A 27,368-nucleotide genomic window follows, 5' to 3' on the forward strand; every position below is an offset into this window, starting at 1 on the left:
TAATTCTGGCTGAGCTTAACGATTCATAATCAAGTGCCCTATCTCACTACAAGTACCTAAAACTACACTATCGAGATTGGTGGCCAGATAACCTTCTCTGTATAATTACACCCCTTGGCTACGTCTACTTACATTGGTGAGCAGCGGTACAAACGAACCTACTACCCTCACTTACATTGGTGAGCAGTGGTACAAACAAACCTACTACCCTCAATTGCATTGATAGCAGCAGTTAACTTACGCCTTACGAGTTTATACTATGATTTCTATCTCATTACGTTCACTGAGAGTGGTGGCGAACTGTAAACGAAGCCGATTAACGTCTCAATCACAGAAATCCACGACTACGCACAAATTGGCGACTTCATGCAATCAAACAATAAACAAACAAGCAAAGCAGAGAGCGAGAGCAGGCGTCGCATCAATGCAGCTTAACTTCGTCCCTAATCGCTCCTAAATCACAACTCCATGATTATGAGAAACAGTATCAACGATAAACTACGTCTATCAAGAACTCTACAAGCGAGCAAGTTAATCTCAACAAGTAAGGAAAATCAAACACTACAAATGAACAAGGAAAGAAGAACGGGCATCTGTGTGTTCACCCCACTTCAGCATATTTTCTCCCTCCTTGAACCAACACCACCCTTCACCAAGTTCTCCACCTTCTCCATCCCCAACAACCACCACCATCTTCTTCCCCACCACCACTACCACAGTGAGGCAAGCAGCTCAGCACTGTCATCATTAGCTTAAGTCGTCATAATCCGTCAATCAGTCCGAGTGCCTGACAACACCAGCCTGCCATCCTACACCTGCCTGCCTGCCAGCCTGTCTGCCTACACTAGCAGCGACACCGAGTGCTGACTCTGTCATACCAGGACCTAACCTACCTCAACCAAACCCTAAGTGACGTGAGTGACATCTGACCTCCACCACGAGGAAAAGGAGAGCGAGTGTCTTGACCCCAGATGTAATCAACAATCAACAAACACCACGACTGTATCTCCACTGCTATTCTAGTGAGTTGATTTATTCTAGCCAAAGCTGTATTAGTTAACACTTCACCAATTACATAAATATCCATAAAATAATATCACTTAGTTAATGAATCAAGCAATTTTACATATATATATATATATATATATATATATATATATATATATATATATATATATATATATATATATATATATATATATATATATATGTATATCTATATATCTATCTATTGCCAGATGCCTCAATTCCATTTGGGGTGGCCACAAACAAATCGCCTCCAAGTCGCCCTGTCCTCCGCCATTTCACTGCCCTGCTCCCAACTCACACACCCCTCTCTCATATACCTCTCCACCCCATCCCTCCATCTCATCCTTGGCCTCCCCCTCCCTCCTTCCCCCTCCACCTCACTCACATACACTCTCTTCGTCAGTCTTTCACCCTCCATCCTCTCCACATGGCCAAACCACCTCAGTGTGTTCCTCATAAAGCTTCCTATCAGATCCACATCCACACCACAACGTTCCTTTATATCATCATTCGTCAGTCTGTCTCTCCATGTGACTCTACAGGCACCTCTTAAATAACTCATTTCCACTGCTCTCACTCTTGACTTGTGTCCTTCCAACAACGTCCAAGCTTCACTTCCATACGTCAGAGTTGGTATCACAATACTGTCATGTAGTAACTTTTTCACTTCCATGCTCACTTCCCTGTTTCTTATCACTGCTTTCAAAAACCAGTATATATATATATATATATATATTGTTACATAGCCTATGATTTCATCATCCTTTGTATAATTCTAACGTACAGTATGCTGCATGTTTGATCGCGATTTGCCTCGTGGCTTCCATAGTGACTAGGCTTGCGTGTTTTACCTCACTCCCCCCTTCTACCCTTTTTCTTTCTGTTGTTCAGACCAGGAGTGTCAACTCTTTGTCCCCTATGGCTTCATTTGCACGTCCTTCTTACAAGTTGTATCAAGCTCTGCCGGCCCCTATATAATAAGCTCAGTCTCTACATTAATTGCTGCTTAGACCTACTCCTCATTTTGTTCACATCTCTGTCCTCCCCTGTACAGTTGTTATTATTTTTGTGAGTGCTCAGGAATTCTCCAACCATCTAGCAGCTGTGTAATTTGAGTATAAGTGTTATTACTTTTTTTCTTGTACTGTATAGCATAAGGTGTTAATTCTTAGGCCTGGTGAGGTTTTTGTGATTGATGTAAAGTTTTACTATCAGCCAGTAGTATTAATATTTTGTATCTGTAATAATGTATCTTGCATTCACTGAGCATTATCCGATTTTCTCATTTTATCAGGGCTGACTTAGATAAATTTACACTTGCTAATTTCGTGTTAATAGAGGCTATTGCAGTTAACCATATATTTAACCTGTTTTTTGCCATTACATTATCCTTATGAGTCCTGAATGTTTAAGTTGTTAGTTTGAGCATTAAACTTTAACTTGTAATTTTGCCTAACTCTTTTGTTTTGAACCTAGAACTTTGCGGGACAGGTTTCTCTATTCCGTATCATAAATTTGGCGACCTCGCCAGGATATTCAGGATATTATCATAAGGATATTGCTTGATATTTTGTGACTGTGATTTCGTTCATGATGTCTACTATTACTACTCTTGATGAAGCCGAAGATTTTTTGTCAAATGTGCAAACAGTGTGTGATGTAGAAAACAGAGCAAAGAATGAACTTAAGCTTGTTGCTCAACAATTGGAATTGCTGTTCGCTCTCATCATGCTAAAGATCAAATTGTTGACATGATTAATGAAAGCTTGTATAATGTAACTCCACCAAATGAGCAAATGCAGATTGAATTAGCTAGGTTACAGCTAGCCCTGCAGGAGGCTTGTGCTAAGGAGGCTGACTTTCAGGGTCGTGCTAAGGAGGCTGACTTTCAGGCTCGTGCAAAGGAGGCTGAGGCTAAGGAGGCTGAGTGTCAGGCTCGTATTTAGGAGGCACAGGCTCAGGCTCAGGCACAAATTGAACTAGCTAGGATTCAGGCAGACCATGAGTATCGCATGAAACAAAGTGGAACTGGATCATCTAGCTCTGATGATTTTGATGTGGCTAAAAATGTTAAACTTGTCCCTCCTTTTAATGAATCTGATTTAACAAAGTATTTTCAGTTGTTTGAGAGGGTAGCTACAGGTTTTATTTGGCCCAAAAAGTATTGGCCAGTATTCCTTCAAACTGTTCTCACCGGTAAAGCACAAGTAACTTATGCATCTTTGCCTCAGGATCAATCTGATAATTATGATGTAGTTAAGAGCTTGATTCTTAAGGCCTATGAGCTTGTTCCTGAAGCCTATAGAGTAAAATTTAGGACAACTTACAAGCAAGATAAGCAATCCCATGTTGAGTATGCAAAAATCAAAGAAGATCTGTTAGAGCAGTGGTTAAATTCTAAGAATGTAAATTCTGATTTTGACAAATTTAAGCAGATGATTTTGCTGGAGGACTTCAAAAGCTGTATTAATAATGATGTAAGCCTATATCTTGATGAGAGAAGAATAGATAATTTATCTGATGCTGCAGTTTTAGCTGATGAATATGTTCTCACTCACAAGAGATATTCTAGAGAAAAAAGGAAAGCTGAGAGTAAGTACGTTGCCTCCACTCAGAGTGCAGGTAACAGGAAAGAGAATAAAGATGATGTTTCTCAGGAAGTAAATACCAGCTTCACCTCTGGGTTTCAGAAAAGTAAATGTACTTATTGTAGTAAGCTTGGTCATACTACGGAGAAATGTTTCAGAAGACAGCGTGATGTGAACAAAAAGGAGTTTTTAAATATTCAGTCAATTGGTCTAGTGTCCACCCTTGGGAGTTCCCAGAATTCTTTAACTGAGTTAACTGAACCTGCTTTGAGGGGTAAATTAAATTCTCATGATGGAGCTCCTCTTTTGAGCAGTAACATGGGTGACACTCTCAAGAGTTCATGTGCTAATTTCCTGTCTGATGGTTTTGTCAGTCCTCTGGACAGTAATAACAGGAAATCAGTTAAAATATATCGTGATACAGGTGCTTGCCAATCCCTTATGCTGACCAGTGTTCTAGGCTCTAATGTTAATTCCTCTGATGAAACTGTAATCTTACAAGGTGTAGGGAATAATTACTTCTCTGTCCCTCTGTGCAGCGTGAATTTAGATTCTGGTTTTGTTAATGGTTCCGTTATGGTTGGGTTGGTTGAGACACTCCCAATGTCAGGTGTAACTTTCTTACTTGGAAATGATATTGGTGGAACTCAAGTGTGTCCAGCTCCTCAGTTGTCTAGTGAGCCAGTGGCTGCAACCCAGGATTGTGATATCCCTGATGTGTTACCTGCATGTGCTGTCACTAGGGCTAAGTCTAAAGTTACTGGTGACTGAGAGGATAATGATCATGTTATCCTAGCTGACACTTTTCTTGCTAATTTGGACCACGCACCAGATGAGGCAGTACCCCATAGTGTTGATAATTTGTCTCGTCAAGAGTTGGTTGAGTTGCAGGTTGCTGACCCTGAGTTGAAAGGTCTAGCTAACTTTGCTTGCAGTGAGGAAGAGTCAGCTGGTGCTTTTACTTGTTATTATGTAAAGTCAGGAGTACTTATGAGGAAGTGGAGACCCCCAACAGCATCAGCCGACTGTGAATGGGAGGTTGTACATCAAGTTGTCATCCCTCGTGTTTGTAGGCAGGATATCATTAGAGTGGCTCATGATTCCAGTTTGGCAGGACACCTTGGAGTGAGGAAGACTGTGGCACTCATTTTGAAACACTTCTACTGGCCAGGTATCTTCAGGGATGTTTCCTGGAATTGTAAGTCTTGTCACACCTGTCAAGTTGTGGGGAAGTGTAATCAGACCGAAAAGGTTGCACCTCTAGTTCCCATTCCTCCTTTTGAGGCGCCATTCACCCGTGTGTTGGTGGATATTGTGGGCCCTCATCCTAAGACTTCTTCAGGATTTTCTTATGTGTTGACCCTGATTGATATGGCTACTCATTATCCTGAAGCCATTACACTTAGAAATATCTCAGCAAAGAACGTGATTAAGGAAATGCTGGGGTTCTTCACCAAGTTTGGTCTACCCAAGGAGGTACAGTCAGACCGGGGAAGTAATTTCAAGTCAAATGTTTTCAAGCAGTCTCTGAAAGAGTTGGGCATCACCCAGATCACGTCTTCAGCTTACCATCCCCAGACCCAAGGAGCGTTGGAGAGATATCATCAAACACTCAAATCGATGCTCAAGAAATACTGTTTGGAACATCAGAAAGACTGGGATAAAGGTCTTCCATTCGTTGTATTTGCCGCAAGAGAATCTCCAAATGAATCACTGGGCTTCTCACCCTTTGAACTACTGTTTGGCCATGAAGTAAGGGGACACCTTAAGCTACTCAAGGAATGCTGGCTGTCGGAGGAAGATGGCGTCAACCTGCTGGAGTATGTGATGAAGTTCAAAGAACGGCTGTCCACTGCTTTATAGCTGACGAGAGAGAATTTAGGAGCTGCTCAGGAGAAGATGAAGACTTGGTATGATAAGAAGTCCAGGTTACGCCACTTTCAGCCAGGAGATCAGGTTTTGATTCTGCTACCGGTGCATGGGCAACCTCTTCAAGCCAAGTTTAGTGGTCCTTATTTCGTGGAGAAGAAACTCAGTGATGTCAACTATGTCATCGCCACACCAAATCGTAGAAAGAACAAGCAACTATGTCACATCAACATGCTAAAGTTATATCACAGGCGGGACGAAAATAACCCAGTCTGCACTGTTGCTGTTCCACCCAAGTCTGCAAGTGAAGTTCTCCCATGCAGCATGAGCCTGAGTGATAGTTTGGGGAAGAATCCTGATATCATGAATGATCTCCAGACTAAGCTTTCTCATCTACCTCCCGAGGAAAGGCAGGAGTTTTCAGCATTACTGCAGGAGTACCCGCAAGTGTTCCGTGCCACTCCAGGAAGAACCACTGTGTTGATGCATGATGTCGATGTTGGAGACGCAAAGCCAATTAAACTGCCTCCTTACCGTGTGAACCCAGTGAAAGTTCCTCTCATCCAGAAGGAGCTTCGCTACCTGTTGGACCACAAGATGATTGAGCCCTGTCAGAGCGAGTGGAGTTCTCCTGTCACATTAGTCCCAAAGCCAGGTGGGTCACAGCGGCTTTGCATCGACTACAGACGTGTTAATCAGATAACCAAAACAGACACCCTCTCCCTCGCGTGGAGGATTGCATAGACAAGATCGGAAAGGCTAGGTACATAAGTAAGTTTGATTTGTTAAAGGGATACTGGCAAGTACCTATGACTGAACGTGCTAGGGAGATCTCATGTTTTGTAATACTAGGAAAGACTTTTGCATGTTCTGTAATGCCATATGGTATGAAGAATGCACCAGCCACATTTCAGAAGCTCATGAATGTTGTAACAGAGGGTTTGGCAGGGTGTGTTGTTTATATTGATGATGTATTAATCTTCAGTGACAACTGGAAAGATCACCTATGCCATGTCAGTAAATTTCTTGAGCGTTTGGTTCAGGCTAATCTTGTAGCTAATTTATCAAAGTGTGAGTTTGGTCAAGCTAAATTTCAGTACCTTGGGTACGTAATTGGTGATGGACATGTTGCACCACCAGGAGCCAAGGTTCAGGTTATAAGTGATCTTCCCAGACCTAAAATTAGGAAAGAGCTACAAAGATTTTTGGGAATGGTAGGTTATCACAGGAGATTTGTTCTTAACTTTTCAATTCTTGTATCATGACTTACAGACCTACTGAAAAAAGGAGTTAAATTTGTCTGGACCGATAACTGTGAATCCTCTTTCAGCAAACTTAAAGCTATCCTATTAAGTCAGCCAGTGCTCGCTACTCCAAATTTTGCTAAGCCTTTTAAGATGGCTGTTGATGCAAGTGATACAGAAGCTGGGGCTGTTATGCTGCAAGAGGATGATCAGGGTATTGAACACCCTGTATCTTATTACAGTAAGAAGTTCACTCCACCTCAAAAGAACTACTCAACTATTGAGAAAGGGCTTTTGGCCTTGATTTTGGGTTTACAGCATTTTTCATTTTATTTGTGTTCTGGTTTTGACCCCATAGTCATTTATACCGATCATAACCCACTGAAATTTCTTAGTAAGTTTAAAGATAAAAATCAGAGATTGACAAGATGGAGTCTACTTCTTCAGGAGTATTCATTAGACATACAACATGTCAAGGGGAAAGAAAATGTTATTGCAGATTGCTTATCTAGACTTTAGACAGATTGTTTTAGAGTAATAAGAAATTTCCTTTGTAAATTTCTTTTTCTTTGTGGGGAGGTATTATATAGCCTATGATTTCATCATGCTTTGTATAATTCTAACGTATAGTATGCTGCATGTTTGATCACGAGCGTGTTCTACCTTACTCCCCTCGTCCTCCCTTATAGTAGAGTAAGTCATTCTTTCTGTTGTTCAGAACAGGAGTGTCAACTCTTTGTCCCCTATGGCTTCATTTGCGCGTCCTTCTTACAAGTTGTATCAAGCTCTGCCGGCCCCTATATAATAAGCTCAGTCTCTGCATTAATTGCCACTTAGACCTACTCCTCATTTTGTTCACATCTTTGTCCTCCCCTGTACAGTTGTTATTATTTTTGTGAGTGCTCAGTAAGTCTCCAACCATCTAGCAGCTGTGTAATTTGAGTATAAGTGTTATTACATTTTTTCTTGTACTGTATAGCATAATGTATTAATTCTTCGGCCTGGTGAGGTTTTTGTGATTGATGTAAAGTTTTACTATCAGCCAGTAGTATTAATATTTTGTATCTGTAATAATATATCTTGCATTCACTGAGCATTATCCGATTTTCTCATTTTATCAGGGCTGACTTAGATAAATTTACACTTGCTAATTTCGTGTTAATAGAGGCTATTGCAGTTAACCATATATTTAACCTGTTTTTTGCCATTCCATTATCCTTATGAGTCCTGAATGTTTAGTTTTAGTTTAAGCATTAAACTTTAACATGTAATTTTGCCTAACTCTTTTGTTTTGAACCTGGAACTTTGCGGGACAGTTTTCTCTGTTCCGTAACAATACATATTATATATATATATATATATATATATATATATATATATATATATATATATATATTTAAATATATATATATTTAAATATATATATATATATATATATATATATATATATATATATATATATATATATATATATATATATATATATATATTGTATAAATGTATATGTATGTATAAATGTATATGTATGTATAAATGTATATGTATGTATAAATGTATGTATATATATATATATTTATATATATATATATATATATATATATATATATATATATATATATATATATATATATATATTTATACATACATATACATTTATACATAAATATATATTTATACATAAAATATATATATATATATATATATATATATATATATATATATATATATATATATATATATATAGCCAGACGCCTCAATCCCGTTTGGGGTGGCCACAAACAAATCGCCTCCAAGTCGCCCTGTCCCCCACCATTTCACTGCCCTGCTCCCCACTCACACCCCCTCTCTCATATACCTCTCCACCCCATCCCTCCATCTCATCCTCGGACTTCCTCTCCCTCTTCCCCCCTCCACCTCCCTCATATACACTCTCTTCGTCAGTCTTTCACCCTCCATCCTCTCCACATGGCCAAACCACTTCAGTGTGTTCCTCATAACGCTTCCTATCACATCCACATCCACACCACAACGCTCCTTTATATCCTCATTTGTCAGCCTGTCTCTCCACGTGACTCCACAGGCTCCTCTTAAATAACTCATTTCCACTGCTCTCACTCTTGACTTGTGTCCTTCCAACAATGTCCAAGCTTCACTTCCGTACGTTAGAGTTGGTATCACAATACTGTCATGTAGTAACTTTTTCACTTCCATGCTCACTTCCCTGTTTCTTATCACTGCTTTCAAGGAACCAGAAACCTTCCTTCCCTGCTTTACCCTTTCAAGCACTTCACTCTCCAAACCTCCATCCTTACTCATCACACTACCCAAATACTTAAACGTACTCACATTTTCCAATTCCTCACCATCCAACCTCGCTGTACATTCACTAACTTCACCTCTCTCAAAGACCATCACTTTACTCTTCCCTACATTCACCTTTAGGTTCCGTTTCTTACACACTCTCTCAAACTCATCCACCAAGCCTTGCAGCTCCCCTTCGTCTTCACTCAACAACACAGTATCATCTGCAAACAACAGTACAGGGAGTTTCCAAACACTATCCTTTCTCACCAGGGCCACTCCAACATCCACTACCCTACCCTGTACCTCTTTTATTACCCCATCCATGTACAGATTGAACAACCATGGAGACATGACACATCCCTGTTTCAAACCAACTTTCAAAGAGGAAAATTCACTTAGTTCACCATCCACACGCACTGCAGCCTTTGCACCATTGTACATACTCTTCACAGCATTCAACATCTTCCCATCTACTCCATATATTCTTAACACTTTCCACAATCCTTGTCTATCCACCCTGTCATATGCTTTCTCCAAATCCATGAAAGCCGCATACAACTTCTTTCCTTTCTCTAGAAACTTTTCCACTAAAGATCTAAGAATGAATATCTGATCTACACAACCTCTTCCCTTCCTAAAGCCTCCCTGTTCTTCTCAAACTAATTTCTCTGTTCTTTCTCTAACTCTGTCTATAAGTATCCTACCATACACTTTTCCTATTATACTAAGAAGACAAATGCCCCTATGTTTACCACACACTTCTTTTTCCCCTTTTCCTTTGTACAAGGGAATAATTATACCTGATTTCCAATCCTCCGGGACTCTACCTTCCTCCCAGACCAATCTGCACATCTTCCACATCCATTCTACTACTATCTCTCCCCCATGCTTCAGCATTTCACCACACACTCCATCAATTCCTGGGGCTTTCCCCAATTTAACTTTCTTCATTGCTTCCACAACTTCTATCCTACTGATTTCTTCCTGTCTTCTCACCTCCCTCCTTCTCCCAGCCATTCCCCAGCCACTTATACTCGCATTACTTCCATCCTCTACGTTCAACAATTCCTTAAAGTGTTCTCTCCATCTGCTCACTTTTTCTCCCTTCTCCACTAGTAATCTACCATTTTTATCTTTCACTCCCCTGCTAACTTCACTTCCATCCTGTCTTACTCTTTTCACTTCTCTCCAGAACATTTTCTTACAGTCCCTCCACTTTACACTCAAATTCCTTCCAAATTCCTCATCCACTCTCTTCTTACTCTCTCTTACTAATCTTTTCACCTCTCTCTTCCTTTCCACATATAACTCTCTCTTCCGCCTCTCATCTTCTTCCACGCCCCTATTTCTCATCCATTCATTGTATGCTTTCTTCTTTTGTGCCACAGCCTGTTTCACCTCTTCAGTCCACCACGCTGTTCCTTGCACCCCCTTCCATCTTCTCTTCCTTCCACACACCACATCACATGCTGCACATATTTCTTCTGTAAATATCTTACACATACCTTCCACGCCTCCCATCTGCTCCAATTCATATTTGCCCAATCGTTCCTCCACTTCTCTCTTATACTCTGCCTTTTTCTCATCCTCTTGTAACCTTTCCACTCTCCTTGCAACTACTCCTTCCTCTCGTCTTTCCCTTCTTCTATTCCTCCATCTTACTTGCATCCTAATTCTGGCCACCACCAAGTAGTGGTCAGAAAGTCCACTCCCCCAACCTCTATACACTCTTGCATCCTTTACACATCTTCGCATCCTTTCACCCACACACACATAATCAATCATTGCCTTCCTTTCATTCGGTTCACCACCCACCCTTCTCATCACTCGCCATGTATACCTGTGGATCATTTTATGCCTGAAGAGGGTATTGGCTATCACCAACCCCCTCCCAGCACAAATGTCCACTAACGCACTCCCATTCTCATCTATCTCAGCAGGCACACCCCACTCACCAACTATTCCATCCACCTTCACATTCCCAACTTTACCATTCATATCCCCAATCAAAAACACTCTCTAATTCCTTCCAAACTTTTCCATGCACACTTCCACATTTGTCCAGAACTCTTCTCTCACTCTTCTAGCACGATCTTGTGTTGGCGCATACACACACACAATCGCCCACATTTGTATTCCAACTTTCAACTTTACCCACACAATCCTTGACCCAACTGATCCATACTGTCTTATGCTCTTCTTCCATCTTTTACTCACAACTATACACACTCCTTCCTTTGCCCTCTCATTCTCATCTACTCCTGCACATATACCCCATCCATGCTCCCATTCTCTCACACTTTCTCCTCTCCATTTCGTTTCAGTTATTCCACATACATCCACTTTCGCATCCTCAAGCACCTGGACAATCTCTCTCTCTTTCACCTCATCATTCGCTCCTCTTACATTCCATGTACTCATTACCAAGTCCTTTGTCCGGTCCTGGGTCGTCATCGTTTGGTCAGTCCTTGTCCGAGGCTTCTTGTTTGTTTTTTTAGTTAGTTGTTTTCCAGGGAGGGGCACTAACCCTCCGCCAATCCTTTTAGTCGCCTTTTATGACAAGCAGGGATATATACATATATATATATATATATATATATATATATATATATATATATGTATATATATGTATAAATATATGTATATATATATATATATGTATATAATATATATTTATATGTATATATATGTATATATATATATATATATATATATATATATATATATATATATATATATATATGTAAATAGTAATCCCTCCAATATCCGTACGCCCATTTTCCTGACATCCCCAATAACTGGACATTTTTGTCCCGGGATCCAATATTCCCAAAATGGGCCAAAAACCGCAAAAAAAATGAAAAAAAATCCGGCTTTTTCTCGCCCGTAATTTGAAGTTGTCCCACACTGCGCGGGCGAGTTGTGTTTTGGTGCGTTGTTCCGCCGACATCCGCTAGAGCGCCCCTGCATCCTCCTCACTTACTGCCCATCTCTTGTTGTGTGTGCACGCTCATCGTCATGGCTGCCCACGTGCTCGCTTTTGTGGTGGTGCCTTACCTGCTGCAGGCTCTCCTGTTGCTCTCGTGCCTCTCCTTCATGTGTGTGATGATGGCCCCGCCACCTGAGAAGAGGAAGAGAGTGGTTTTGACTGTGGAGAAGAAGAGGGAGATATTGGACAAGGTGGATGTGGGATGGTCTACCTCACGTATCCTCCATGAATTCAACCTGGTCCGGTTTACCTTGTTTGATATCAAGAGATCCCACGACAACCACATGCAGTACACGGCTGACTTCTCATCTAAAAGCAAACGCAACGTGGAGAGGAAGGTGATGTATACTCCCAAGTATGCAGAAGTCAACCGCTCTACGTTGACTTGGTATCGACAGCAACGTGCTGCTGGTGTGATGGTGCGTGGCACGGAGCTGAAGGCTGCTGCTGAGAAGTTTGTAAGGCTTAACGATGCCCTAGACTTGAAGGCATCCGATGGTTGGCTCTTCGTGTTCAAGTTACAACATGGCCTTACCAGCCGTAAGTCTCATGGTGAAGCTTTGGACGCCAACGAGGATGGAGTTGACGAGTTTCGACACAAGGTGAAGGGCTTGATCAACAGGGAGGGCCTAACTCTCGGTCAAGTCTACAACGCTGACGAAACTGGCTTATTCTATCGTTCTTTGCCTATGAACACTCTAGCCGAGGAGACAAAGAAGCGTGTATCTGGCTGCAAGCTCTGCAAGCAACGAATATCTGCTTTGTGTTGTGCCAATGCTAACGGCATGCACCGGCTCAAGCCCGTTATTGTTGGCCGTGCAAAGCAGCCTCGGTGTCTTCATGGGGTGATGGATGTCCTTCCTGTCGTCTGGTACCATTCCTTGAAGGCATGGTTCACAGCCCAGCTCTTCAAAGACTGGTTCCACCGCCATTTCGTCAAGGAGGTCATCCATTACCAGACGGAGAAACTGGGAATCCCACGCGACCAGGTAAAGGCCATCCTTGTCCTCGACAATGCACCTGCCCACCCGTGCGACAAGGAGTTGGTGGCTGAGAATGGGTGCATTAGGTGCATGTTTCTGCCACCTAATACTACTGCTCTCATCCAACCAATGGACCAAGGAGTGATCGTGGCAATGAAGAGGCTGTACCGGCAGAAGTTCCTGGACAAGGTAATGGTTGTCTTTGAGGACGAGGACGAGCGCAGGGAGGGACGGGACACGCGAGGCCGGCGGACTTTGGAAAACATTCGCCGCTACAACATCAAGTCTGCCATCTACAACTGGGCCAGTGCATGGAAGGAAACCCCTGTCAAGACTCTACAAAATGGTTGGTCTTGTCTGCTTCTCAGAATGGATGTGGAGCACGATTTCCTAGGTTTTGATGTGGATGACTTCCATGCACGTCTATGTGCGCATGGCAACGATGTTGATGTGGACAAAGTGCGTAAGTGGTTGGATGATGACGAGGGCGATCCTGGCTATCAGACCAATGTCTGATATCGAGATCGCATCTTCAGTTGTAGGTGTCAGTACCCAGCTTGAAGATTCCAACAAGGTTGGCGACGATGATGCGGACTCCTCTCAGCGTGACACTACTCCAGCCATCCCCAAGCTGAGCACACTCCAGGAACCCCTAGAGTTCATTATGGACTACCTGGAGCACCCGGACTGCGACAGGGAGATGGGGCCCTTGGGACTTGTGGAGAAAGTGCTCACTTTCAGGCAGCGCATCATTAATCGTCAAAATCGTCGTTCCTTGCGTCAATCAACGATTGACAGCTTTTTCAGGCTCGTGACCCCCTCTGTGCCCAGCCCTGGCTCCACTCCATTGCCTTCCCAAGACAGGCCCTCATGCTCCGAGCCACAGCCCAGCACATCAAGCACGGTGGAGTCACCACTCAACGTGAGTTTGTGCCTCTCTTCAGAGTCGTCTTCAGTGGGTACGCCATCACCACGACCCAGCGACGCACCCCTAGGTCACCTGCATGTGCTACTCTCAGACTCTGACAGTGATTAGATGCCAAGAACGTCTCCACTAGACCACACAGGAATTTACGGTGTTGTGCAGTGAAAAAAACAGTGCATAGTGTTAAGGAATTAGAGTTCAGAGTGAAAAGACAAAAATTTAATGGACTGTAAATGTAACGTAAATAAACTTGAGTATGTTTAGTTTAGAAAATGGTTTTAAGAGTGGAAAGACTTAAAGTGCATAGTGCAACACTTATTTCATTAAGGTACAATGGAGGCAAGTTAGACAAGAGTGCGCAGTGTTAAGAGAATGTAATTCTGAGTGCAAATGACTAAGTTCTGTGCAAGACTCCATGAACAGTGTACTGCAAGTGCTTCAGGAACTCCTTCTTACCGTCAGAGTCTGTGAGGAGGTGGGTAATTCATCAAGATGGCCAGGGACTTGCTGTAAGTACCCAGAATGTTTCATATTGTACTGTACTGTATTTTCCATACTTACCTTTAACACCTCATTTCACTCTTTTATGTCCCTTATTGGTGTGAATAGTGTCTTAGGTGCTATACATGTGCAGTAGGGAGGTGTTTTTCTGAGGTTAGGGTCCATAACTACCAGTCCAGGAGCCAGGGACTTGTAAATACCCAGAATGTTAATATTGTATAAATCTACCTCAAAAACCTCATTTTATGGTTCTTTTGCATTTATTTCAGTCTTCTATGTCCTTTATTGGTGTGATTTGGGTCTTAAATAGGTGCTATGCATGTCCAGAGGAAGTTGTATAGGTGTTTTTCTGAGTTAGGATCCATATCTACAAATCAAGAAGCTTGGGCCCAATATCTGGACGGGATCACTATCCGGACATGCCACTGGCTCTGTTACATCGGATATTGGAGAGACTACTGTATACATGTATATATATATATATATATATATATATATATATATATATATATATATATATATATATATATATATATATATGTATATATATATATATGGATATATATATGGATATATATATGGATATATATACAAGTATATATATATATATATATATATATATATATATATATATATATATATATATGGAGGAATAGAAGAAGGGAAAGACGAGAGGAAGGAGTAGTTGCAAGGAGAGTGGAAAGGTTACAAGAGGATGAAAAAAAGGCAGAGTATAAGAGAGAAGTGGAGGAACGATTGGGCAAATATGAATTGGAGCAGATGGGAGACGTGGAAGGTGTGTGTAAGATATTTACAGAAGAAATATGTGCAGTATCTGATGTGGTATGTGGAAGGAAGAGAAGACGGAGGGGGGTGCAAGGAACAGCGTGGTGGACTCAAGAGGTGAAACAGGCTGTGGCACAAAAGAAGAAAGCATACAATGAATGGATAAGAAATAAGGGCGTGGAAGAAGTTGAGAGGCGGAAGAAAGAGTTATGTGTGGAAAGAAAGAGAGAGGTGAAAAGATTAGTAAGAGAGAGTAAGAAGAGAGTGGATGAGGAATTTGGAAGGAATTTGAGTGTAAAGTGGAGGGAATAAGAAAATGTTCTGGAGAGAGGTGAAAAAAGTAAGACAGGGTGGAAGTGAAGTTAGCAGGGGAGTGAAAGATAAAAATGGTAGATTACTAGTGGAGAAGGGAGAAAAAGTGAGCAGATGGAGAGAACACTTTAAGGAATTGTTGAACGTAGAGGATGGAAGTAATGCGAGTATAAGTGGCTGGGGAACGGCTGGGAGAAGGAGGGAGATGAGAAGACAGGAAGAAATCAGTAGGATAGAAGTTGTGGAAGAAATGAGGAAAGTTAAATCGGGGAAAGCCCCAGGAATTGATGGAGTGTGTGGTGAAATGCTGAAGCATGGGGGAGAGATAGTAGTAGAATGGATGTGGAAGATGTGCAGATTGGCCTGGGAGGAAGATAGAGTCCCGGAGGATTGGAAGTCAGGTATAATTATTCCCTTGTACAAAGGAAAAGGGGAAAAAGAAGTGTGTGGTAATCATAGGGGCATTTGTCTTCTTAGTATAATAGGAAAAGTGTATGGTAGGATACTTATAGACAGAGTTAGAGAAAGAACAGAGAAATTAGTTTGAGAAGAACAGGGAGGCTTTAGGAAGGGAAGAGGTTGTGTAGATCAGATATTCATTCTTAGATCTTTAGTGGAAAAGTTTCTAGAGAAGGGAAAGTCGTTCTATGCGGATTTCATGGATTTGGAGAAAGCATATGACAGGGTGGATAGACAAGGATTGTGGAAAGTGTTAAGAATATATGGAGTAGATGGGAAGTTGCTGAATGCTGTGAAGAGTATGTACGATGGTGCGAAGGCTGCAGTGCGTGTGGATGGTGAACTAAGTGAATTTTCCTCTTTGAAAGTTGGTTTGAAACAGGGATGTGTCATGTCTCCATGGTTGTTCAATCTGTACATGGATGGGGTAATAAAAGAGGTACAGGGTAGGGTAGTGGATGTTGGAGTGGCCCTGGTGAGAAAGGATAGTGTTTGGAAACTCCCTGTACTGTTGTTTGCAGATGATACTGTGTTGTTGAGTGAAGACGAAGGGGAGCTGCAAGGCTTGGTGGATGAGTTTGAGAGAGTGTGTAAGAAACGGAATCTAAAGGAAGAGTAAAGTGATGGTCTTTAAGAGAGGTGAAGTTAGTGAATGTACAGGGAGGTTGGATGGTGAGGAATTGGTAAATGTGAGTACGTTTAAGTACTTGGGTAGTGTGATGAGTAAGGATGGAGGTCTGGAGGGTGAAGTGCTTGAAAGGGTACAGGAGGGAAGAAAGGTTGCTGGTTCTTTGAAAGCAGTGATAAGAAACAGGGAAGTGAGCATGGAAGTGAAAAAGTTACTACATGACAGTATTGTGATACCAACTCTCACGTACGGAAGCGAAGCTTGGACATTGTCGGAAGGACACAGGTCAAGAGTGAGAGCAGTGGAAATGAGTTATTTAAGAGGAGCCTGTGGAGTCACGTGGAGAGACAGGCTGACGAATGAGGATATAAAGGAGCGTTGTGGTGTTGATGTGGATGTGATAGGAAGCGTTATGAGGAACACACTGAGGTGGTTTGGCCATGTGGAGAGGATGGAGGGTGAAAGACTGACGAAGAGAGTGTATGTGAGTGAGGTGGAGGGGGAAAGAGGGAGGGGGAGGCCGAGGATGAGATGGAGGGATGGGGTGGAGAGGTATATGAGAGAGGGAGGTGTGAGTTGAGAGCAGGGCAGTGAAATGGCGGGGGACAGGGCGACTTGGAGGCGATTTGTTTGTGGCCACCCCAAAAGGGATTGAGGCATCTGGCGATATATATATATATATATATATATATATATATATATATATATATATATATATATATATATCTGTCTATATCTATCTATCTATCTATCTATATATATATATATATATATATATATATATATATATATATATATATATATATCATTTCCTGTGGCACCCCACGGGATGCATAGGGCCTCAATGAACTCTCTCCACCAATATTTGTCTCTTGCCATCTCCTTCAGGTCCCACCAACATTCCTCTCCTGCTTCTTTTTTCATTGTCCTCAACCAGGTTTCCCTCAGCCTACCTTTACCTCTTCTTCCTTTTAGCTGTCCACTCTGGCACATCCTGTATTAAACTACCTTCTTTTCTGTATATGTGCCCCAGCCACTTCCAGCGAGACAGTCTCACATATTCATTCACTGGTTCCACTCTCGTAATATCCCTTACTCTTGCATTTGTAACTCTGTCTTGCCACTTTACCCCAAGAATCCTTCTCAGTATTTTATTCTCAAATCCTAATACTTTCTGATCTGTTGCAATTGTACTGTACCATGACTCATGCCCATAAATTAAAATTGGTCTAACCATGGACTTGTAAATTTTCACTTTAGTATGTACCGAAAGCATATTATTATTCCAAACAGATTTCAACATTCCAATAGCTCGCCAAGCCTGTCTAATCCTCTCCTCAATTTCATTGTTTAATGATCCATTAGATGAGACAATAGTTCCCAGATATTTAAAGTTTTCTACATTCTTCACCACATTATTCCCAATTACACAATCGATTTGGTTCTCCACACCGATTTGGTTCTCCACATTCATATTAATAATTTCAGTCTTTGCACAATTTATTACCAATCCCACTGTTTCTCCTTCCTCCACCAGACAATCAAGCACCCTCTGCATCTCGGAAATACTTCCTCAAATCAGTACAATATCATCAGCATGTCCAAATCCATCAACTTCTTATTTCCTTTCCAGTTAATTCCTGCACCTGTTCTCCTTACAACCTTTTTCAAAACATAATCCATAACCAAAACAAACAACAATGGCAAAAGAACTCCTTGAATCACTCCTGACCTAACCTGAAATGGATCACTCAAAGAACCATCCACCATTACCTGACAAAAAGTACCTTCATGCAGGCTTCTGATAATATTTACAAACTTTTCTGGTATACCATAGAATCTCATAATTTTCAACATAGCTCCACGTGAAACACTATCAAACGCCTTCTCAAAATCCACGAAAAACATACTAAGTAGCATTTTCATCTCATTAGCTTGTTGCATTAGATGCCTTACAACAAAAATCTGATCATTACAACCTCGACCCTTTCTAAATCCCGCTTGCTCTTCTCTTAAAATTTTATATATATATATATATATATATATATATATATATATATATATATATATATATATATATATATATATATATATATATATATATATATTGTTACGGAACAGAGAAAACTGTCCCACAAAGTTCCAGGTTCAAAACAAAAGAGTTAGGTAAAATTACAAGTTAAAGTTTAATGCTCAAACTAACAACTAAACATTCAGGACTCATAAGGATAATGTAATGGCAAAAATAGGTTAAATATATGGTTAACTGTAATAGCCTCTATTAACACAAAATTAGCAAGTGTAAATTTATCTAAGTCAGCCCTGATAAAATGAGAAAACCAGATAATGCTCAGTGAATGCAAGATATATTATTACAGATACAAAATATTATTACTACTGGCTGACAGCCAAAACTCCACATTAATCACAAAAATCTTACTAGACCTACGAATTAACACCTTATGCTATACAGTACAAGAAAAAAAAAATGTAATAACACTTATACTCAAATTACACAGCTGCTAGATGGTTGGAGACTTCCTGAGCACTCACAAAAATAATAACAACTGTACAGGGGAGGACAGAGATGTGAACAAAATGAGGAGTAGATCTAAGTGGCAATTAATGCAGAGACTGAGCTCATTATATAGGGGCCGGCAGAGCTTGATACAACTTGTAAGAAGGACGCGCAAATGAAGCCATAGGGGACAAAGAGTTGACACTCCTGCTCTGAACAACAGAAAGAACGACTTACTCTACCATCATGGAGGAGAGGGGAGTGAGGTTGAACACGCTCGTGATCAAACATACAGCATACTGTACGTTAGAAGTATACAAGGGATGATGAAATCACAGGCTATGTAACACCTCCCCACAAAGAAAAAGAAATTTACAAAGGAAAACAATCTGTCTAAAGTCTAGATAAACAATCTGCAATAACATTTTCTTTCCCCTTGACATGTTGTGTGTCTAATGAATACTCCTGAAGAAGTAGACTCCATCTTGTCAATCTCTGATTTTTATCTTTAAACTTACTAAGGAATTTCAGTGGGTTATGATCGGTATAAATGACTATGGGGTCAAAACCAGAACACAAATAAAATGAAAAATGCTGTAAACCCAAAATCAAGGCCAAAAGCTCTTTCTCAATAGTTGAGTAGTTCTTTTGAGATGGAGTGAACTTCTTACTGTAATAAGATACAGGGTGTTCAATACCCTGATCATCCTCTTGCAGCATAACAGCCCCAGCTCCTGTATCACTTGCATCAACAGCCATCTTAAAAGGCTTAGCAAAATTTGGAGTAGCGAGCACTGGCTGACTTAATAGGATAGCTTTAAGTTTGCTGAAAGAGGATTCACAGTTATCGGTCCAGACAAATTTAACCCCCTGTGGCGGGGGGAACACAACCTGGCCGCACTGTGGGGTGGTACTACTACTCTACAGCCAGGTTGTGTTAGGAAGAATACTGCCACCGTATTCCCTGCGTGTCGTAAAAGGCGACTAAAAGGGGCGGGTTGAGGGGACTAGGGACCCCCTCCTCTGTTTTTTAGTTCCTAAAAAGAGACAGGCCAGAGAAAGGGATGGGGGATGGAGTTATCCCCGTACCCTGAAGATTGGGTCTATGAATGTGCGTGGATGTAGTACAATTGAGGCTAAATGGGAGGAGATTGGGAGAATGTTTGTGAGAAGAAAGTTGGATGTGTTAGCTTTGAGTGAAACGAAGATGAAAGGGAAGGGGGAATCTATGTTTGGAAGTGTGAATGGAAGATTGTCAGGTGTTGATAGAGGAAGGGCAAGAGAAGGTGTGGCCTTGTTAGTGAGTCCGGAAGTACAGCAGTGTGTGATTGAATGGAAGGAGATGTCATCGAGACTGATGTGGGTGAAAGCGAAATTTGAACGTGAGTTGTGGGTGTTTGTTAGTGCATATGGGCCTGGTAGTGAAAGGGATGAACAAGAGAGGGAGTCTTTCTGGAATGATGTTGATGAGTGTCTGCAGAGTTTTGGAGCGAATGTGAATGTGGTAATGATGGGAGATCTGAATGCTAGAGTGGGAAATGTAGCAGTTGAAGGCGTAGTTGGTATGCATGGTGTGCCTGGAAGAAATGAAAATGGGGAACGAATGATAGCGATGTGTGTTGAGCGAGAGATGGTGATTGGGCATAAGCTGTTTGAGAAGAAAGATATTTATAAGTATACATGCGTGAGACAGGAGGGTGGAAGGGTTGTTGATAGAGCCTTGATGGACTATGTGGTTGTGTCTAGGAATGTAATAGGAAGATTGTTGGATGTGAGAGTTCTGAGAGGGGAGGGTGGAGGTATGTCTGACCACTACCTGGTGGAGGGAAAGTTAAGAGTAGGTAAGAGATGGGTGAGAGCTAGGAGGGTTAGGTGTGGCATTGAGGTTTTGAAAGTGAGTGAGTTGGATAAAAGAGAGAAAAAGATAGAGTATCAGGAGAAATTGAAAGATGAGTGGAACGCAGTGAAAGATCGGGAAAATGGCAGCGTGGAGGAGGAATGGCAGTTGTTTAAGAGTGCTGTGGTGGGGCATGCAGAAGAGGTGTGTGGTGTGAGACGTGTGGGTGGTGGTGTAAGAAAAGGAAGTGAATGGTGGTGCGAGGAAGTAAGTATGGCTGTGGCTGAGAAGAGACGGGCATATGAAGTGTGGCTGCAGAGGAAGGATGAGATGTCATATGAAAGGTATAAGGAAAAGAGGAATAGAGCGAGAAGGGCTGTGCGTGATGCTAAAGTGGCATCAGATGAGAGGTGGGGTAGGCGGCTGACAGAGAATTTTCAACAGAATAAGAAAATGTTTTGGAAGGAGGTGAAAAGGGTGCGAAAGGGAGAGTCTGGGAAGGAAGAACGAGTAAAAGCAGAGGATGGAAGGATGTTAATTGAGATGGATGCAGTAAGGAAGAGATGGGCAGAGTATTTTGAAAGATTGTTAAATGTAGAGGAGGAAAGGGTGGCTGAGATTGTGGCGGATGGAAGGGTGCAAGGAATAAATGTGTTGGGAGAGTTGAATGATTCTTTGATCACGAAGGAAGAAGTGGAGAAGGCAGTAAAGGAGATGAAAACAGGGAAAGCTGCAGGTATGGATGGGTGTGCTGTGGAATGCCTGAAGGGTGGTGGAGTGACTATTGTTGACTGGTTAGTAAGATTGTTGAATGTGTGCTTTGAGAAAGGTATGGTGCCAATTGACTGGGCAAGTGCTTGTGTGGTCCCGTTGTATAAAGGCAAGGGTGATAAGTATGAATGTACTAGCTTTAGGGGTATAAGTCTGTTGAGTGTTGTAGGTAAAGTGTATGGTAGAGTGTTAATTGTGAGAGTTAGAGAGGGTACAGAGGGAGTGATTAGTGATGAGCAGTGTGGCTTTAGGAGAGGGAGGGGATGCGTTGATCAGGTGTTTGCTGTGAGACAAGTGTGTGAAAAGTATTTAGCGAAAGGCAAGGATGTGTTTTGAGCATTTATGGATTTAGAGAAAGCGTATGATAGAATTGATAGGGAGGCTTTGTGGACTGTTTTAAGATTGTATGGACTTGATGGTAGGTTACTAAAAGGGGTGAAAAGTTTTTATGTAAATAGTAGAGCGTGTGTAAGAGTGGGAAATGCTGTGAGTGATTGGTTTCCCGTGAGAGTGGGGCTGCGACAGGGATGTGTGATGTCGCCTTGGTTGTTTAATATTTACATGGATGGTGTTGTAAGGGAGGTGAATGCAAGAGTTTTAGGTGGTCTGAGTCTGGTAAATGTTGATGGAGGAGAGTGGAATCTGAAGCAGCTGCTGTTTGCAGATGATACTGCACTGGTGACTGATTCAGAGGAGAGATTGAGACAGTTGGTAGAGGAGTTTGGAAGGGTGTGTGAAAGGAGGAAATTGAAAGTAAATGAGAATAAGAGTAAAGTGATGAAGTGTACGAGGTTGATAGATGGTAGGGGGATGAATATAGTTTTGAATGGTGAGTTGCTTGAGGAGGTAGATTGTTTTAAATATCTAGGGTCACATGTTGCTGTGGATGGAAGAATAGATGCAGAAGTGAAGTTTAGAATAAATGAAGTAGGAAAGGTGCTGGGAGGAATGAAAAAGTGTTTAAATGTCGTTCGCTTAGAATGGATGTAAAGAGAAGGCTGTATGAGGGTGTTGTGGTACCAACTGCATTATATGGGGCTGAAACATGGAATGTGGGTGTAGCAGAGAGGAAAAGTTTGAATGTAATGGAGATGAGATGTCTGAGGAGTATGTGTGGAGTGACGCGTATGGATCGAGTGCGAAATGATGAAGTGCGAAGGAGAACTGGAGTTGTTCGGGAGATGGCTTGTAGAGTTGAGCAGAGGGTGTTGCAATGGTTTGGGCATATGGAGAGAATGGATAATGAACGATTGGTGAAAAAGATAACTAGATCCGATGTGAGAGGTGTATTCTGAGAGGGAGACCACGAATAGGATGGATGGACAGTATGAAGAGAGCACTGGATGCAAGAGGGATGTCTGTTGAGCAAGGAAGAGTGGCTGTGCATGACAGAAATAAATGGAGAGAAATTGTGAATGAATAAATGATGACGCAGCCCTGAGGGGATATTCTCCCGCATTTGGTCTGATCAGCTAGTCAGGTCAGGTGCGGGTAAGGGGATGGGTCTGTTATGATGTGGCAGGGGTAAACCAGTTCTGCTGTCGGGCCCTACTGCAGATGTCACTGATTGCATTGCGCAGTTGACCCTTGTGCGGTGTGATGCGGTGAGGATCTGTCCGTTCTCCCCTTTGGGGCTAAGATGCGAATGAATGTGTTTGAATGGATGAGTAAATGGAGAGTGAGTCGTCCTGTCTCGGCTACCTCCCTTTCCTTGGGGGAAGCAGCCTAGGTATATAGATAGATAGATAGATTTTCAATAGGTCTGTAAGTGGTGATACAAGAATTGAAAAGTTAAGAACAAATCTCCTGTAATAACCTACCATTCCCAAAAATCTTTGTAGCTCATTCCCACTTTTAGGTCTGGGAAGATCACTTATAACCTGAACCTTAGCTCCTGGTGGTGCAACATGTCCATCACCAATTACGTACCCAAGGTACTGAACTTTAGCTTGACCAAACTCACACTTTGATAAATTAGCTACAAGATTAGCCTGAACCAAACGCTCAAGAAATTTACTGACATGGCATAGGTGATCTTTGCAGTTCTCACTGAAGATTAATACATCATCAATATAAACAACACACCCTGCCAAACCCTCTGTTACAACATTCATGAGCTTCTGAAATGTGGTTGGTGCATTCTTCATACCATATGGCATTACAGAACATGCAAAAGTCTTTCCTACTGTTACAAAACATGAGATCTCCCTAGCACGTTCAGTCATAGGTACTTGCCAGTATCCCTTTAACAAATCAAACTTACTTATGTACCTAGCCTTGCCGATCTTGTCTATGCAATCTTCCACGCAAGGGAGAGGGTGTCTGTTTTGGTTATCTGATTAACACGTCTGTAGTCAATGCAAAGCCGCTGTGACCCACCTGGCTTAGGAACTAGAGTGACAGGAGAACTCAACTCGCTCTGACAGGGCTCAGTCATCTTGTGGTCCAACAGGTAGCCAAGCTCCTTCTGGATGAGAGGAACTTTCACTGGGTTCACACGGTAAGGAGGCAATTTAATTGGCTTTGCGTCTCCAACATCGACATCATGCATCAACACAGTGGTTCTTCCTGGAGTGGCACGGAACACTTGCGGGTACTCCTGCAGCAATGCCGAAAACTCCTGCCTTTCCTCGAGAGCTAGATGAGAAAGCTTAGTCTGGAGATCATTCATGATATCAGGATTCTTCCCCAAACTATCACTCAGGCTCATGCTGCATGGGCGAGCTTCACTTGCAGACTCGGGTGGAACAGCTACAGTGCAGACTGGGTTATTTTTGTCCCGCCTGTGATATAACTTTAGCATGTTGATGTGAAAAAGTTGCTTGTTCTTTCTACAATCTGGTGTGGCGATGACAGTTGACATCACTGAGTTTCTTCCCCACGAAATAAGGACCACTAAACTTGGCTTGAAGAGGTTGCCCATGCACCGGTAGCAGAATCAAAACCTAATCTCCTGGCTGAAAGTGGCGTAACCTGGACTTCTTATCATACCAAGTCTTCATCTTCTCCTGAGCAGCTCCTAAATTCTCTCTCGCCAGCTCTAAAGCAGTGGACAGCCGTTCTTTGAACTTCATCACATACTCCAGCAGGTTGACGTCATCTTCCTCCGACAGCCAGCATTCCTTGAGTAACTTAAGGTGTCCTCTTACTTCATGGCCAAACAGTAGTTCAAAGGGTGAGAAGCCCAGTGATTCATTTGGAGATTCTCTTGCAGCAAACACAACGAATGGAAGACCTTTATCCCAGTCTTTCTGATGTTCCAAACAGTATTTCTTGAGCATCGATTTGAGTGTTTGATGATATCTCTCCAACGCTCCTTGGGTCTGGGGATGGTAAGCTGAAGACGTGATCTGGGTGATGCCCAACTCTTTCAGAGACTGCTTGAAAACATTTGACATGAAATTACTTCCCCGGTCTGACTGTACCTCCTTGGGCAGACCAAACTTTTGAAGAACCCTAGCATTTCCTTAACCACGTTCTTTGCTGAGATATTTCTAAGTGGAATGGCTTCAGGATAACGAGTAGCCATATCAGTCAGGGTCAACACATAAGAAAATCCTGAAGAAGTCTTAGGATGAGGGCCCACAATATCCACCAACACACGGGTGAATGGCGCCTCAAAAGAAGGAATGGGAACTAGAGGTGCAACCTTTTCGGTCTGATTACACTTCCCCACAACTTGACAGGTGTGACAAGACTTACAATACCAGGAAACATCTCTGAAGATACCTGGCCAGTAGAAGTGTTTCAAAATGCGTGTCACAGTCTTCCTCACTCCAAGGTGTCCTGCCAAACTGGAATCATGAGCCACTCTAATGATATCCTGCCTACAAACACGAGGGATGACAACTTGATGTACAACCTCCCATTCACAGTCGGCTGATGCTGTTGGGGGTCTCCACTTCCTCATAAGTACTCCTGACTTTATATAATAACAAGTAGAAGCACCGGCTGACTCTTCCTCACTGCAAGCAGAGTTAGCTAGACCTTTCAACTCAGGGTCAGCAACCTGCAACTCAACCAACTCTTGACGAGACAAATTATCAACACTACGGGGTACTGCCTCATCTGGTGAGTGGTCCAAATTAGCAAGAAAAGTGCCAGCTAGGATAACATCATCATCATCATTATCCTCTCAGTCACCAGTAACTTTAGACTTAGCCCTAGTGACAGCACATGCAGAGAACACATCAGGGATATCACAATCCTGGGTCGCAGCCACTGGCTCACTAGACAACTGAGGAGCTGAACACACTTGACTTCCACCAATATCATTTCCAAGTAAGAAAGTTACACCTGACATTGGGAGTGTCTCAACCAACCCAACCATAACGGAACCATCAACAAAACCAGACTCTAAATTCACTCTGCACAGAGGGACAGAGAAGTAATTATTCCCTACAAGTTGTAAGATTACAGTTTCATTAGAGTAATTAACATTAGAGCCTAGAACACTGGTCAGCCAAGGGATTGGCAAGCACCTGTATCACGATATATTTTAACTGATTTCCTGTCATTACTGTCCAGAGGACTGACAAAACCATCAGACAGGAAATTAGCACATGAACTCTTGAGAGTGTCACCCACGTTACTGCTCAAAAGAGGAGCTTCATCATGAGAATTTAAATTACCCCTCAAAGCAGGTTCAGTTAACTCAGTTAAAGAATTCTGGGAACTCTCAAGGGTGGACACTAGACCAACTGACTGAATATTTAAAGACTCCTTTTTGTTCACATCACTCTGTCTCCTGAAACATTTCTCCGTAGTATGACCAAGCTTACTACAATAAGTACATTTACTTTTCTGAAATCTAGAGGTGAAGCTGGTATTTACTTCCTGAGAAACATCATCTTTATTCTCTTTCCTGTTACCTGTACTCTCAGTAGAGGCAACGTACTTACTCTCAGCTTTCCTTTTTTCTTTAGAATATCTCTTGTGAGTGAGAACATATTCATCAGCTAAAACTGCAGCATCAGAGAAATTATCTATTCTTTTCTCATCAAGATATAGGATTACATCATTATTAACACACCTTTTGAATTCCTTCAGCAGAATCATCTGCTTAAATTTACCAAAATCAGAATCCACATTCTTAGAATTTAACCACTGCTCTAACAAATCTTCTTTGATTTTTGCATACTCAACATGGGATTGCTTATCTTGCTTATAAGTTGTCCTAAATTTTACTCTATAGGCTTCAGGAACAAGCTCATAGGCCTTAAGAATCAAGCTCTTAACTACATCATAATTATCAGATTGATCCTGAGGCAAAGATGCATAAGTTACTTGAGCTTTACCGGTGAGAACAGTTTGAAGGAGTATTGACCAATACTTTTTGGGCCAATTAAAACCTGTAGCTACCCTCTCAAACAACTGAAAATACTTTGTTAAATCAGATTCATTAAAAGGAGGGACAAGTTTAACATTTTTAGCCACATCAAAATCATCAGAGCTAGATGATCCAGTTCCACCTTGTTTCATGCGATACTCATGGTCTGCCTGAATCCTAGCAATTTCAACTTGTGCCTCAGCCTCCTTAGCACGAGCCTGAAACTCAGCCTCCTTAGCTTTTGCCTAAAACTCAGCCTCCTTAGCATTTGCCTGAAACTCAGCCTCCTTAGCACG

The 27,368-nt window shown here is 41.9% G+C and overlaps 1 long non-coding RNA gene across 1 annotated transcript in view; it reads left to right on the plus strand.

Annotated features, from left to right (window-relative positions):
* LOC145407461 (uncharacterized) overlaps positions 1–8,005 on the plus strand; it is a 475,197-nt gene extending 467,192 nt beyond the window's left edge. The window contains exon 2 of the long non-coding RNA XR_013898730.1: positions 7,970–8,005. This is a non-coding gene — a long non-coding RNA (uncharacterized LOC145407461). The remainder of the gene's footprint in view (positions 1–7,969) is intronic.
* The last annotated feature ends 19,363 nt before the right edge of the window (positions 8,006–27,368 follow it).

The sequence above is a fragment of the Coenobita brevimanus genome, chromosome 73 (genome assembly GCF_032717465.1).
Source record: "Coenobita brevimanus isolate Jiangsu-jjx chromosome 73, ASM3271746v2, whole genome shotgun sequence".
Classification (NCBI taxonomy): Eukaryota; Metazoa; Arthropoda; class Malacostraca; order Decapoda; family Coenobitidae; genus Coenobita; species Coenobita brevimanus.